The sequence below is a fragment of the Lepidochelys kempii genome, chromosome 1, assembly GCF_965140265.1.
Source record: "Lepidochelys kempii isolate rLepKem1 chromosome 1, rLepKem1.hap2, whole genome shotgun sequence".
In the NCBI taxonomy this organism is placed as follows: Eukaryota; Metazoa; Chordata; order Testudines; family Cheloniidae; genus Lepidochelys; species Lepidochelys kempii.
In genome coordinates, this window is record NC_133256.1 from 125,825,994 (window position 1) to 125,841,897 (window position 15,904).

Consider the following 15,904-nt stretch of genomic DNA (forward strand, 5'->3'; position numbering starts at 1 on the left):
TCACCCCTAGGTCCTTTTCCGCAGAACTGCTGCCTAGCCATTCGGTCCCTAGTCTGTAGCTGTGCATTGGGTTCTTCCGTCCTAAGTGCAGGACCCTGCACTTATCCTTATTGAACCTCATCAGATTTCTTTTGGCCCAATCCTCCAATTTGTCTAGGTCTTTCTGTATCCTATCCCTCCCCTCCAGCATATCTACCACTCCTCCCAGTTTAGTATCATCCGCAAATTTGCTGAGAGTGCAATCCACACCATCCTCCAGATCATTTATGAAGATATTGAACAAAACCGGCCCCAGGACCGACCCTTGGGGCACTCCACTTGATACCGGCTGCCAACTAGACATGGAGCCATTGATCACTACCCGTTGAGCCCGACAATCTAGCCAGCTTTCTACCCACCTTATAGTGCATTCATCCAGCCCATACTTCCTTAACTTGCTGACAAGAATACTGTGGGAGACCGTGTCAAAAGCTTTGCTAAAGTCAAGAAACAATACATCCACTGCTTTCCCTTCATCCACAGAACCAGTAATCTCATCATAAAAGGCGATTAGATTAGTCAGGCATGACCTTTCCTTGGTGAATCCATGCTGGCTGTTCCTGATCACTTTCCTCTCATGCAAGTGCATCAGGATTGATTCTTTGAGGACCTATTCCATGATTTTTCCGGGGACTGAGGTGAGGCTGACTGGCCTGTAGTTCCCAGGATCCTCCTTCTTCCCTTTTTTTAGAGATTGGCACTACATTAGCCTTTTTTCCAGTCATCCGGGACTTCCCCGGTTCGCCACGAGTTTTCAAAGATAATGGCCAATGGCTCTGCAATCACAGCCGCCAATTCCTTCAGCACTCTCGGATGCAACTTGTCCGGCCCCATGGACTTGTGCACGTCCAGCTTTTCTAAATAGTCCCTAACCACCTCTATCTCCACAGAGGGCTGGCCATCTCTTTTCCATTTTGTGATGCCCAGCGCAGCAGTCTGGGAGCTGACCTTGTTAGTGAAGATAGAGGCAAAAAAAGCATTGAGTACATTAGCTTTTTTCACATCCTCTGTCACTAGGTTGCCTCCCTCATTCAGTAAGGGGCCCACACTTTCCTTGGCTTTCTTCTTGTTGCCAACATACCTGAAGAAACCCTTCTTGTTACTCTTGACATCTCTTGCTAGCTGCAGCTCCAGGTGCGATTTGGCCCTCCTGATATCATTCCTACATGCCCGAGCAATATTTTTGTACTCTTCCCTGGTCATATGTCCAACCTTACACTTCTTGTAAGCTTCTTTTTTATGTTTAAGATCCGCTAGGATTTCACCATTAAGCCAAGCTGGTCGCCTGCGATATTTACTATTCTTTCGACTCATCGGGATGGTTTGTCCCTGTAACCTCAACAGGGATTCCTTGAAATACAGCCAGCTCTCCTGGACTCCTTTCCCCTTCAAGTTAGTCCCCCAGGGGATCCTGGCCATCTGTTCCCTGAGGGAGTCAAAGTCTGCTTTCCTGAAGTCCAGGGTCCGTATCCTGCTGCTTACCTTTCTTCCCTGTGTCAGGATCCTGAACTCAACCAACTCATGGTCACTGCCTCCCAGATTCCCATCCACTTTTGCTTCCCCCACTAATTCTACCCAGTTTGTGAGCAGCAGGTCAAGAAAAGCGCCCCCCCCAGTTGGCTCCTCTAGCACTTGCACCAGGAAATTGTCCCCTACGCTTTCCAAAAACTTCCTGGATTGTCTATGCACCGCTGTATTGCTCTCCCAGCAGATATCAGGAAAATTAAAGTCACCCATGAGAATCAGGGCATGTGATCTAGTAGCTTCCGTGAGCTGCCGGAAGAAAGCCTCATCTACCTCATCCCCCAGGTCCGGTGGTCTATAGCAGACTCCCACCACTACATCACTCTTGTTGCACACACTTCTAAACTTAATCCAGAGACACTCAGGTTTTTCTACAGTTTCGTATCGGAGCTCTGAGCAGTCATACTGCTCCCTTACATACAGTGCTACTCCCCAACCTTTTCTGCCCTGCCTGTCCTTCCTGAACAGTTTATAACCATCCATGACAGTACTCCAGTACTGTTATTCCAATCACGTCATAGTTCCTTGACATCACCAGGACCTCCAGTTCTCCCTGCTTGTTTCCAAGGCTTTGTGCATTTGTATATAAGCACTTGAGATAACCTGTTGATCGCCCCTCATTCCCACTATGAGGCAGGAGCCCTCCCCTCACAGACATTCCTGCCTGTGCTTCCTCCCGGTATCCCGCTTTCCCACTTACCTCAGGGCTTTGGTCTCCTTCCCCCGGTGAACCTAGTTTAAAGCCCTCCTCACTAGGTTAGCCAGCCTGCTGGCAAAGATGCTCTTCCCTCTCTTCGTAAGATGGAGCCCGTCTCTGCCCAGCACTCCTCCTTCATGGAACACCATCCCATGGTCAAAGAATCCAAAGCCTTCTCTCCGACACCACCTGCGTAGCCATTCGTTGACTTCCACAATTCGACAGTCCCTACCCAGGCCTTTTCCTTCCATGGGGAGGATGGACGAGAACACCACTTGATTCAGTAGAACTCCTCAGAATAACCCAAAGTGGGAGAGGGATAAGGGAACAGGAGAGGAGGAAGGGGGGGGGTGGAGGAAGAAGAAGGCGGGAGGCTGAGTCACTGAGTATTCTAACTCTTGAAAGGGGGAGAAGGAAATTAGAAAGGTCAAGTCATCTTTGCAATCCATTATACATAAAGCTAACAGGACCCACCGGGTAATATTATGATATTCATTCATTCATTTTCCAGACATCTACCAGCTGTGACTTAGCCTTCCGGGTTAATCACAAAGCATCCAGGCTGCAGCTATCAAGTCAGTCGTGAAACTCTGGAATCCTTACATTTCAAAAGCCATGTGATTCTGGAACATAAACTGGACAGTGAATGTTTGACTCTCACATGACACTATGGTGGATAGATGGCTCTGAAAAGGCTTGAATTAACTGTCAGACATTGCCTCAGGTCACAAAGATGCATAGTTTTTTCCATTCACTTTTTCACAGTTCTCCGCTTAATCCCACGCAGCAGTTCCCAATGCAAGACGATAGGTCACTGGTGGGCTACTGCGTACAATTCATGTTTTCTTCCTGTGCAGACAGTCTCAAATGTACCAGCTAATTCAGGTTCAAATGTCTGGCATGCAAAAACTGGAAATGAGGGAAAATGTCATCAAATGAGAAATGAGTGTTGAGCCAAGAGATTAATCACGGTATTCACTTTAATGGATTAGTAGCTCTCTGTAGGAGGTGGAAACTAAAGTGGCACGAGTGCTGCAACTTCATTGCTTTATTTATTTATTGTGATTGAGAGATACTGCTTTAAATGGATTTTTAAATAATTTCCAGTCTTTATCTCTAGTTTATGGAATATGTCTGTTTTATATACCTCAGAAAATGAACCCCAGAAGGTGTCTTGGACCTCTTTATAACTTGTATAAATCCTAGTCCAGACACACATCCATATGAGAAAAACTGAAGCATTTTTATTCCCAGCCACCTGCTCTATTTTAGGGGCTATACAGAGCAATTGTACATCTGAATACAATTGTTATGGACTTTGATGCTTTTTCATTATAAATCTTGGCTAAGGAATTCTGGAAATTCTGAGTTTATGTTTATCATCATTACTTTTATGGGCTTTGGCAGCATTACACAAGGCAACAGGGGCGTGTCAGCTTCATTAGTTCCCACAAATGATATACATTTTCATCAGGTGGTGTATAGAAAAAACAGAGGTTGAAGCCTATGTGCGGGGAAATGAAGTCATTATTAATTTCTGTCCAGAAAACAAAGGCAGGCGCCTGCTAGAAAGTGTTCCGAAAAAGGGCTTGGGAGAATTCAGTCACTGAAAGACAAAAAAGCTTTTCGGAAAAACAAAATCTGACAATTCTTCGTAACATTTCCAGCCAATTACTTAGGAGCACTACATGAATTTAAAACAAATGTTTTGGGGTTGCTTGATTTTCCTTAAACCAGGGAGAGGACAACTGAAGTTAGAGGATGTTTGACCCAGGAACTTCTTGGTGCCAACTGGCAAAAGGGGGTGCACACAGAGTTTTATAGGGGTCCCTTGGGTCAGAGGTATGCATATTAATTTTACCAAAAAGTGTAGGTATGAAGTCTCTACTAAGAGCCAGTAGCCCATTAGTCATCACAGACATTGTGAAATGTATGGATGAATAATATTTGGGAAGCTATGTATATACTGGAATTTATGTTCTCGAAGCCTTGGAATTAAGGAGGATGATCAAGACGGGCATGTATTAAGCAGGTTCCTTTCAAGCAGAGGTAGCAAACACTTATCTCCCCGTCTGGTCCTTGTGTATTGTGTGTCTCACAATGTGAGCCTATCTGCATGCAGAGCTAGATGCGTATTAAAATACTGTAAGGTCGACAATCAGCAGAGGGTGTCCTGTTATGAAAAAGAACAAAGGACTGTCCTGATCTATGTAAAGCTAACCAGAGACATCCTTCACCAAGGAGATTAACTATCAGCGTGCATTATTTTATGAAAGGAGGGTCACAGCTAACCTGGCTGGAAAATTCTGCAAAGGCTTTGGGTGAGCTAAACTTCATTAGACAAGACAGTATCTTACTCATTAAGTCTAGACTGAAGAAGGCATCTCATGATTTTATTTTACATGTAACCATTTATTTACAATACTTTTACTTGCTACTTCTCAAATCTTTATACTTCATTAAATAAACTTGTTTTCGCTATAATATATCTATGTGTGAAGCGGAGCTGTGATCTAAGGTGTAACTGGTAAGCTGGGGGGTACTGTTCCTTTGGGAGCAGTGGATCTGTGAATTCTGCGAATGTCCAGTGGAATATGTACTGGACAGTCTAAGGGGATGCTCGGCGGGATTGAAGCATGCCTATTATTAACCTGCAGAGGGACAGCAGAGTCTGCATAGGCTAAGAGGGCAGTGCTTCTTTTATTTGTGGCTGGGGGACTCAGGGAACTGACACTTGGCAGACACACACAAGGCTTCCTCATGCTAAGGGCAGGTGGTAGCAAGGTTCCTGACCCCTGAGAAGTGTCACAGTGTTTTAAATCAGTCTGTAAATCAAATTTGTCCTCTCACCCATGTAACCTGAATCCCATCTCCTCGTCTAGCTGTCAGAATTGGCATTTGAGCCAGACGAAAGAATATTACAATTGGTGGTTCCTAAATGGAATGAACTCCTAGTGATTAGACTGCCAACAAATATCTCCACTCTGAAACAGACTTTGGTGATACAGATACTGTATCGTGGTACAGAATTTCACTGAGCTCCTGCCTTAATCCACCATTTCAAAGGGATCAATTAAAGAATAGAGAAAGCACAGTGAAGTGACCTGTCAGAGTGAACCAAGACACTGACTCTTAGAACTGGAGATTTCCCCTCATCCTCTAGCCCAGGAGTTAAACTACAAGATCTGGATGGTAGGCCCATTTTAAGAATTTATTCACAGTATGGCTCTTAGCAAGTCATTTTACCTCTTTGCATATCAGCATCCCCATGTGCAAAACAGAGATATATCTTCCTTAGAGACAGGTTTCAGAGGGGTAGCTGTGTTAGGAATGGCTAGCAACAGCCACTTCCATCCTGATTGAATTGGCCTCATTAGCACTGACCCTCCCACTTGGTAAGGCAACTCCCATCTTTTCATATGCTGTATTTTTATACCTGCCTACTGTATTTTCCACTCCATGCATCTGATTAAGTGAGTTATAGCCCATGAAAGCTTGTTAGTCTCTAAAGTACCACAAGGATTCCTTGTTGTTCTTCCTTAGAGAGGTGTTCTCAGGTTTGTAGCTAATATTTGTGAAGCACATGGAGATTTCTGGATGAGAAGCATTATATAAAGGTTCATTGTTATTATTCCATAATAATAATAATGGCTCTTTGCCATAATCCCCCACTGTAGAGTCCTGAAATCACCAGAGTTTCAAGAATAGATGAACCAGCTAATAAAAAATAAGATGGCTAGCAACAGCAAGTTCCATGGCCAAACTTAGCATCCTCTTTGTCAGTACAGATTTTTGTGTGTTATCCTTCTCTGTTCTGGATGAGAAATTGACGTCTGGAATGTTGGCGGCAATGTAGTCATTTTCAGCTAAATTACAACAACAGGTACTGCTTGAAGTGTGTAAGGTGAGGACACATGGAAGAGCTATTGCCAGTGTAATGTCATCCTTAAACTAAAAAACATCTGAGCTTTGTTTTACTACATAAGGGTTTTTTGTTTACTAAGCCAAATGTTCTCCTCAGATATCCTAATCCTTCCCACAGAAAGATTTTAGATGTCTAAATTTATCAGTGTTTTTGTTTTTTTTGTTTTTTTGCCAGCAGTGCATATATTTCTTTCCTTGTGCAGCATGGCAAAATGTTAATATCTGTTCCTTAGTCATCAGTTCACTGATTTAATGCTTAATATTTTATACATGGAGTTCTTAAAAAAACAACTGAACTGTCAGAATTCTGTATAAAATTATCTCCAGTGGTTTTCAAAATGTTTTACAGCACCTCTTACTGCCACAAAATTATAGCAAATTGTAAGAAACCTTTCAAGTTCAATCAAGTCCTGTGAGTGATAACTGTGTGCTGTATTTCAGGGTTGTTGGGTTTTTTTTTACATCTTGATGGTAACTGTAAGAAAACAAAGTTACCACAGTGGTTTAGAAACATACCTTTAGCGTTATGCAAAGGTTAATCATGCAAATATGCAGCTCTACAACTCTGTCAATTTCTTAGATATCTGAGTTCTCACTCTGTGAACTTAACACATCTATTTATACATTCAGGAAAAAAAATCCATCCAACTGTTATTACAGGTTGAGCAGAAATTAGAATGTCTTGCTACCATTCAGTATTGCTGTTCCAGATTGCAGTGTTAAAACTTTTTTTTAATCTAGGCATGTAATGCTTTCTTTATGGCTTAGTTATCATTCACCATGTTTCCCGAAGACCTGTTCAGCACATATAGCCAAAAGTCAAAGACTCTTGGTGAGAGATACAAAAGCAAGCATAAGTGTCTATCCATGAGTCCCATAAAAATGCATGCCATACCAAGATTTCATTCCAGAGACTCTTGCCTCTGAGAGGCAGGAATGCAAAAATTAGGGCTGTCAAATAATCGCAGTTAACTCACGTGATTAACTCAAAAAAATGAATCATGATTCAAAAAATTAATCATGATTAATTGCAGTTTTAATCACACTGTTAAACAATAGAATACCAATTGAAATGTATGAAATATTTTGGTTGTTTTTCTACATTTTCAAATATATCCATTTCAATTACAACATAGAGTACAAAGTGTGCAGCACTCACTTTATATTACTTTTGATTACAAATATTTGAACTGTAAAAATGGCAAACAAAAGAAATAGTATTTTTCAATTCACTTCATACAAGTACTGTAGTGCAATCTCTTTACTGTGAAAATGCAACTTACAAGTAGATTTTTTTTGGTTACATAACTGTCAATCGCTAAGATAAACATGTTTGTTTACATTTACAGGAGATAATGCTGCCTGCTTCTTATTTACAATGTCACCTGAAAGTGAGAACAGGCGTTCGCATGTCACTTTTGTAGCCGGTGTTGTAGCCAAGTGTTGTACCAAGGTAGTTACATGCCAGATATGCTAAACATTCATATGCCTCTTCATGCTTCAACCAGCATTCCAGAGGACATGTTTCCATGCTGATGATGCTTGTTAAAAAAAAGAAAGTGTTGATTAAATTTATGACTGAACTCCTTGGAGGAAAATTGTATGTCTCCTGCTCCATGGTTTTATCTGCATTCTGCCATATATTTTGTGTTATGGTAATCTTGGGTGATGACCCAGCATATGGTGTTTGATTTAAGAACTTTCACTGCAGATTTGACAAAACACAAAGAAGGTTCCAATATCAGATTTCTAAAGATAGCTACAGCACTTGGCCCAAGGTTTAAGAATCTGAAGTGCCTTCCAAAATCTGAGAGGGACGAGGTGTGGAGCATGCTTTCAGAAGTCTTAAAAGAGAAATACTCCAATGCGGAAACTACAGAACCAGAACCACCAAAAGAGAAAATCAACCTTCTGTTGGTGGTATCTGACTCAGATGATGAAAATGAACATGCATTGGTCCGCACTGCTTTGGATCATTATCGAGCAGAATCCGTCATCAGCATACACGCATGTCCTCTGAAATGGTGGTTGAAGCATGAAGGAACATGAGAATCTTTAGCACATCTGGTACGTAAATATGTTGCAATGCCGGATACAACAGTGCCATGCAAACACCTGTTCTCACTTTCAGGTGACACTGTCTGAATGATTGGCTGAACCAGAAGTAGGGCTGAGTGGACTTGTAGGCCTTAAAGTTTTACATTGTTTTATTTTTGAATGCAGTTTTTTTGGTACATAATCCAATATATTTGAAAATGTAGAAAACATCCAAAACTATTTAAATAAATGGCATTCTATTATTGTTTAACAACGTGATTAATTGCAATTAATTTTTTTTACTTGCTTGACAGCCCTAGAAAATGTCACAGTATTGCTAGTCACAAGAGATCAAAAATCATGAGTCAAACCCCAAAATATAGTGAGATTTTTTAAAAAGTCTATCTTGTGATTTTCTGGTCTACCTTTTGATTTCTAAACTCCCCCTGCCCATCCCCAGTGTGCATGTGTGATACTTAATTGTTGGGTAAGGTGATTTTGGCTCCTGATGAAGGAGCTCCACCCCACATCTGCCTATCCCTGCCCAGCAATTAATCCTGTCTCCTACCCACCCCCGGTCCACTGATCAGTTCAGGCTTCCTCAGCCCCTACTTCCCCAGTTCTGGTCCCAGACTCATTTCTGCTCCTCCTGTGGTTCTTCACCCCTCTCCCAGGCCTGGGGCCTGCAGAGGTGTCCCCTTTCCATCCCAGGCTTCATCCCGTTCTGCCCCTGCCCAGGCTAGGTGCTGCCGGGGTGGGGAGCAGGTAGGAGCAGAGGCACTGTCCTATCCATCTTTCTTATAGGAGCGGAGGGGAAATAAGGGAGCAGAGCCTCTCTGAGCTGCTGGATTCTTTAGCTCCCTCCTTCCATCCTGGAAGAATGGCTTTAGGTTGCAATGGGGAGGGGGATTAGCTGAAGCATTTCACATCTTTGTGAGACTGGCTCCAACCCAGCCAAAATCATGTCACTCATGAAAAAAATCAGAAGAGTTTGCAATACTGATGACCTATATCACAGACCTAGTTACAGTGAATCGCCATTTACCTATCTTTTCCACAAGTATCTCGGGAGGGGAACCCTTCCAACTGAGGAGGTAAGACCATGAACTAAAAGAACCCAATTACCTCCTTTCCTGACATTGGAGTTGGCCTGCCATTCTCTTGTGCTGCAGTAGAGCCTGATTTCAAAAATGATTAGGGGTCTGGAACACATGACTTATGAGGAGAGGCTGAGGGAACTGGGATTGTTTAGTCTGCAGAAGAGAAGAATGAGGGGGGATTTGATAGCTGCTTTCAGCTACCTGAGAGGTGGTTCCAGACTATTCTCAGTGGTAGAAGAGGACAGGACAAGGAGTAATGGTCTCAAGTTGCAGGGGGGGAGGTTTAGGTTGGATATTAGGAAAAACTTTTTCACTAGGAGGGTGGTGAAACACTGGAATGCGTTACCTAGGGAGGTGGTAGAATCTCCTTCCTTAGAAGTTTTTAAGGTCAGGCTTGACAAAGGGATGATTTAGTTGGGGATTGGTCCTGCTTTTGAGCAGGGGGTTGGACTAGATGACCTCCTGAGGTCCCTTCCAACCCTGATATTCTATGATTCTATGATTTCCAAACTTGGACATCTGTAGTTTGGATACTCTTTTCTGCATTTGGGAGCTCAAATATCCATTTTGTGCATCTGAGTGCCCGTACTTTTGTGCACTAATTTGTATTGAAAACTAAGCTCCTGGAATTATTTCATCTGTTTTTCCTCCCTTATTTTTGATGGAATTTCATTGTAATGGCAGTCAGACACCTCCCAATGCAGTAAACAAAAGGGTTGATTAAAGATAACCATCAAAAGATATTATTTTGTGATTCGCCAGCTCCTCTGGATCATTTCAGCTGGTGATCTGTTTCAAAAGGCTCTCATCCCCTTCCTAATGGAATGTAGAAGTGAACATGCACAACCAATGCACCAGTGAAGTGAAGCTGAGGTCCTGTAATTCCAAAGGGATTTCTCTCTGCTGCTGAGCTAAAGAAGCTGCTCTGCTGGTTCACCACAGCAAAACTCTGTCAGGCATAAATCTGATTTCCTTAGACTTTCCTGTTGATCAAAGTGTCTCCTAGTGATAATGCAGAGCAGAAATGGGGGCTTCTTGGCTGCTGCATTCAGGCATCATTGCACTCAGCGTGAACAGATGTTTTTGCTTTATCAGAAAATGATCTTAGCTTTTTACACACTGCTTCCACCTACCTAAATCCCTTTTTCTATATATTTTTTTTAAATCAATGGCTCAGGCATAGCTGAGGAGCGTGGACTGCAGGGAGAGAAAGATGGCCCTAAGCCACGTTCCCACTCCTCTATTCCTGGGTCAGCCAGCGGCCTGGACATAATTTGGAATAGCCCAGCCCCCTCTTGCCTGGGCACACCCCCTTCTCCCCATCCCTAGACAGAGTGTGCATGTATGCAGGAAACGGGAGTGAGTGGCATAGAGCTCACTCTCCTCCGCCAGCTTTCTTCCACAGTGTTTTTAGGGCACCTTTAAAGGCTGCTTTGTGATGCCTCAGCAAGGCAGAGAACCTGGATCTGGGACTAAGACTCTGGCCCATTATCCAGAAATACAATTTTGATTTGGACTTGGTGATGGGTTAGGGTGAAAGGGTTTAACTTCCCTGGAGAAGCAAGTAGTGTACCCAAAGGATCTGTGGTACGCACCAAAGGTAAGCCCCAGAGCGAGAAGGCTTAGCGGGATGGAATTCTCTACTCCTTCCATAGAGGAACGGTGAGGTCCTGTCAGCCTCATTTGCATTAATTATAATATTGTATACCCATAATTCCACATATTGTGTTTTGTTGCTTTAGTTAGAAATTGTCTCAGTTATCATTATATAAACGGTAGTGGATTGTCACTGTGACCAAACTCTTGATAGGGCTTAGGAATTTTTCAGGATGTGCACTGGACTATAGGGGTCACCCTGAATGCACAGGTAGTGAATTCTGGTTTGGCAAGAGCAGGTAGGAGTCTCTTTCAACCCTATGCGTTGAGTGGATGACAGAGGGATGGATCATTTGATGATTGCCCTGTTATTTTCATTCCCTTAGAAGCATCTGGCAATTGGCCACTGTGGGAAGACAGGATATGGGCTAGATGGACAGTTGGGCTGACTGTTCTTATGTTCTGCCCTAGAGACCAGGGACTCTATCCAGTGATCCTGTTTTTGTTCTAGGTTCCCCACCTGGAAATTCTGTGGGAGTGGACCAGGGACAATGCAGTGCTGACTTTACAGAACTGGGAGAGATAGCTGCACATTGGACCAGGACTGTGTGGTGCAGACCTCTCTGGATTGCAACAGGCAGGAAGAAGAGAGCTAGCCCCTGACTACCAATGAATCTAATTGGACTCATGATTGGGGTTTTAAGTGGCTGGAGATTGTGTGATTAAGATTTGAAGATCACTACATGCTAGAAAATTAAAACCAGGAACTGTGCTGTTTGGTCATCCTCCTGATAGACTGACAAGATTTTGTTCATTTTATTGTATGTAGATATTTATATGGTTATGGAGGGAGGGGGTGGTTCCTTTTACCCCCTCATAGAAAGTAACAGAATGGTTACTCAAGTATTTGGTGCTGTCAGCTTGGTGAATAATTTGTTAGTAAATTTCAGCCCTGTGGCCCACATTTACATTGGTGCAACCCTCTGTGTTTTGCAATTTTGTACATTTTGGAGTTCAGTGAGGAAAGAATTTAACTCACAAGGGCTTAAATTTAGCAATAAGCTATTGGACCAACTTGATAGCACCAAATACTTGCATTATGACACAAATAAGAACACAAGAACGACCACACTGGGTCAGACCAAAGGGCCATCTAGTCCAGTATCCTGTCTTCCGACAGTGGCCACTGCCAGGTGCCCCAGAGGGAATGAACAGAACAGGTAATCATCAAGTAATCCATCCCCTATTGCCCATTCCCAGCTTCCGGCAAACAGAGGCTAGGACAGCATCCTGGCTAATAGCCATTGATGGACCTATGCTCCAGGAATATATCCAGTTCTTTTTTTTAACCCCTTGGCCAGATGCTTTGGCCAGACAATTTTCTTGCACAAGGAATTGATACCAGGCCTCATCACCCACATCCATCAGCAATTCCACAGGAAAATCATCCTCCTGATTTTCCAGACGCTCCATGGAATTTTTTTCAACACTATCACTTTGGGTATATCTACACCGGAGCTGAAGGTGCAATTTCCAACCTGGGTAGACATACCTGCTCTAGCTTTCATTGAGCTAGCATGCTAAAAAAGAAGTGTAGCCACAGCAGCACAAATGGCAGGATGAAATAGCCACCCTGACTACGTACCTAGAGTTTCAGAAGGGACTGTACTTGGGAAAGCTAGCTGGAAATTACACCTCTAGCTCCAGCGTAGGCATACCTTTAGATCTCCTGTCCTCCTACTCCAACCTCGTCAAGCTATTTCTCTATACAGTCACATCCTCTGTCCTCTCCCTTATTTCCTGCACTTTTGATCAATCTAGAATACTTTCCATGCCTGTCATTTCACATATTTCTAATTCACTTAGCCTATTCTTGATAGTAATCTCCACCTCACCTCCTTTTCTTCTTTCCAGTCCTTTAACAGTGGTCCAAATCCTCACCCAAGCAAAAAACTCCCCCTGTAATCTACAGGCAGTCTCCAGCACTGTCAATTTGGCACTCTTTCCAAAGATTCCAGATGCATCTTTAAAACCTACTTTAAGTATAACACCACAATATTTCCTTCCCCCCACCCTCACCTCCCCAGTTGTATTCTTCAGATAAACTACCCTGAAATTCTTTAGTGTGGCTAGGGAGAAAACGAATACACTATGGGCACAGCAGCTCTCCTACAGCCAGGAAGAGAATGCAATATAGAAACAGAGCAGAGCAAGAGGCAAAGAAGCAGTGATATTAAGAGACTTCCAGACAGGGGTGAAAGTAGGCCAGTATGGGCCAGTATGGCATACCGGTAAAAAACGGCCGCCAGTACCAGCCCGTATGTGGCCGAAGTTAAAGCGCTGCCATGGCATCCCAAGTCACCAGGGCCTGATGAAATGCATCCTAGAATTCTCAAGGAGCTGACTGAGGAAATATCTGAGCCATTGGCAATTATCTTTGAAAAGTCATGGAAGACAGGAGAGATTACAGAAGACTGGCACTATATTTGCCCTTTTCCAATCTATAAAAAGAGAAACAAGGACAACCCAGGGAATTACAGACCAGTCAGCTTAACTTCTGTACCGGGTAAGACAACGGAGCAAATAATTAAGCAATCAATTTGCAAACATCTAGAAGATAATAAGGTGATAAGTAACGGTCAGAATGGATTTGTCAAGAACAAGCGTGTCAAACCAACCTGATAGATGTCTTTGACAGGGTAAAAAGCCTTGTGGATAGGGGGAAAGCGGTAGACATGGTATATCTTGACTTTTGTAAAGCTTTTGATACTGTCTCACATGACCTTCTTATGAACAGACTAGGGAAATACAACCTAGATGGAGCTACTATAAGGTGTGTGAAAAACTGCTTGGAAAACCATTCCCAGAGAGTAGTTATCAGTGGTTTACAGTCATGCTGGAAGGGCATAATGAGTGGAATCCCGCAGGGATCAGTTCTGGATCCGGTTCTGTTCAATATCTTCATCAATGATTTAGATAATGGCATACAGAGTCCACTTATAAAGTTTGCTGACGATACCAAGTTGGGAGGGGTTGCAAGTGCTCTGGAGGATAGGATTGAAATTCAAAATGATCTGGACAAACTGGAGAAATGGTCTGAAGCAAATAGGATGAAATTCAATAAAGACAAATGCAAAGTACTCCCTTTAGGAAGGAACAATCAGTTGCACATATAAAAATATGAAATTACTACCTAGGAAGGAGTACTGCAGAAAAGGATCTGGGGGTCATAGTGGACCACAAGCTAAATATGAGTCCACGTAACGCTACTGCATAAAAAGCAAACATTGTTCTGGGATGTTTTAGAGGGAGTGTTGTAAGCAAGACATGAGAAGTAATTCTTCCAGTCTACTCCATGCTGATTAGGCATCATCTGGAGTATTGTGTCCTGTTCTGGGTGCCACATTTCAGGAAGGATTGGAGAGGGTCCAGAGAAGAGCGACAAAAATGATTAAAGGTCTAGAAAAACACGACCTATGAGAGAACATTGAAAAAATTGGGTTTGTTTAGTCTGGAAAAGAGAAGATTGAGAGGGGACATAACAGTTTTCAAGTAGGTAAAAGATTGTTACAAGGAGGAGGAAGAAATATTGTTTTTCTTAACCTCTGAGCAGAGGACAAGAAGCAATAGGCTTAAATTGCAGCAAGGAAGGTTTAGGTTGGGCATTAGGAAAAACTTTCTGTCAGGGTGGGTAAGCACTGGAATAAAGTGCCTAGGGAGGTTGTGAAATCTCCATCATTGTAGATTTTTAAGAACAGGTTGGACAAATACCTGCCAGAAACGGTCTAGATAATACTTAGTCCTGCCATGAGTGCAGGGGACTGGACTAGATGACCTCTCAGGGTCCCTTCCAGTTCTATGATTCTTCAGTGGAAGAAAACAACAAAACCCTCAAAGTCCTAAGCCTAATGAGTTAGTCTCATCTGAAGCTAAACAAGACATTTTCCACCTACCCCAAATAGAGTTTTTGGGACAGACAATGCACAAAGATGGAATCAGTCCTAGTGCTGAGAAAATAAAAGCAATTTGAAAACCGAATGCACCAACTAATGTACCAGAACTGAGATGTGTGCTGGAGATGGTAAATTACTCTGGTCTATACCTACAGAACCTTTCTTCAGTGACAAAACCACTGAATGAACTCTTAATGAAACACATTTTGGTTGTGGGGGCCAAATCAAGAAAGTGCCTTAAAAAAAGTTAAAGAAATGACCTCAACAGCTTCAGTTCTCAAGTATGATGAAGTGAACAAACCCACAATAGTCAGTGCAGATATAATTAGCTATGACCTAGTGCTGTATTATTGCAACAACAAGGCTCTGAGTAAAAGCCAGTTGCATTTTGTTCTTGGACACTCACAGAAGATTAAAAAAAAAAAAAGCTGGGCAAGCATATGGGCATGTGAGAACTTTTACAGATATCCATGTGGATTGGATTACTCTACACGGATAACAGACCATAATCCGCTTGTAACCATCATCAATGGAAAAGACCCGGAGCTAGCACCACTGAGATGTCAACGTCTATTGCCAAGGTTCATGCATTTTAACCCACTTACTAAATACATTCCTGGGAAAAATCTGGTACTAGCGGACTAGGACAAGTGATTTTATCATAGAAGTGTATGATTGTCATGGTGAACACATAGGTTATGTCATATAATCAATGTGCGATAAATAGATACAAGAAGGATAGAACTATAGGAGTATAAGATTAACAAGTCTTTAGGAGTGATAAGTGGGCATTAGGATCAGTAAAACATGGCTGTAATGCAAGGCCTAAAAGCTGAGGCCTGTAAGATTTTGGTTTAGTCACACTAGACTTCAGACTTAATGATGCTTGACATAAGGGGGTGACCAAAGAATAACACTATGCCAGCAAAGTGAAAAGATTACTGGAAAGAATGGATCAAAAATTGATGTTACTGGAAATATGTTGTAGTGTACCCACCTACATCACAAGACACTTGATTGTAACCTCAAAAAAT